Source organism: Galeopterus variegatus, unplaced genomic scaffold (genome assembly GCF_000696425.1).
Source record: "Galeopterus variegatus unplaced genomic scaffold, G_variegatus-3.0.2 Scaffold1994, whole genome shotgun sequence".
Classification (NCBI taxonomy): Eukaryota; Metazoa; Chordata; class Mammalia; order Dermoptera; family Cynocephalidae; genus Galeopterus; species Galeopterus variegatus.
Genome location: NW_007728105.1, coordinates 18,094 through 19,299, shown reverse-complemented (window position 1 = coordinate 19,299; position 1,206 = coordinate 18,094).

Here is a 1,206-nt window from a genome sequence, read left to right as displayed (position 1 = left end):
CATGTTCTCACTTTTTTGTGGGAGCTAAAAATAAATAAATAAATTCACACACATACACACACACACACACACACACACACCAAAAAAAAAATTCAAAAACAAAAAACAAAAAAAAATCAAAAAACCGGGGGGGGAGAGGAAGATATAACATCTACAATTTTTTTGACGTTCTTACAACAAGCAAATGGAAAGGACATGCTTGGGTGGGAGCGGGGAGAGGGAGGAGGGAGGGAGGTTTCGGTGATGGGACATAATAATCAACTACATTGACAAAATAAAAATTAAAAAAAATTACTTTTAAATGTATAATCACATTTAGTATTTATAACTTTGAGACAAAGGCCTTAGGAAACCCAGTTAGTCTGCAGTTCAGCCTCAGAAGAATTAGGTGGCTTATCTAAAGTGCGCAGCTAGAAATCCCAGAGTGCATCTTGCTGCTTGGAGTAATATCATAATGGTACCAAGCACTGAGCTTTAATGTTCATAGGTATCACTTTGGGATCTTAATAAAGTACAGATGCTGATTCAGTAGTTCTGAGTGGGTCTGAGATTCTGCATTTCTAATGACTACAGGTGGTGGTGATACTCCTGCCCTGCAGATCACACCTTGAGGGGCAAGGCATTCCTTTAAGATCATCCTAATATTTCTAAAGTATATCAGGCATATCAGTTTTAGTTACGCTTATGAGGACTCCCTAAAGGGCAGTAGATCTTTGCTTCCTGGGATCAAATGTGATTTCAGTAAACTGTTACCTCCATGGTTAAAGAAAGACCAGCTCTTTCTAATTAAGCATGTTGAATGATGCTACATGCACCATGCATTATCATCCAAAGTTAGGAGCATCGAAGATCAGTAATATTCAGGTAGCACAAAAACTACACTCATATAATTTAATATTGCAAGCCAGGAAGCATTTTAGGGTCTTGTAGATATGCTACAATCATTATCCTGGCAAAGAGAAGCAAAGCTGATTAATAGAGGTGTCCAATTGATAAAATGCTGCATAAACCAGCTTTCAGGACATTTTTAGGGATGATATCCAGATGAACTTGGAGAGATGACACACCAGAAATACATGGACTAATATTCCATTGTCAGTCTTTGAACTATCCAGTTAGATTCACAGTTTATCTGTCCTCTGTCACAGAAGCTAAGTGAACAAGTACAAGCTATTACCTCAATTTGTATTTGAAAGGCTGTGTGGC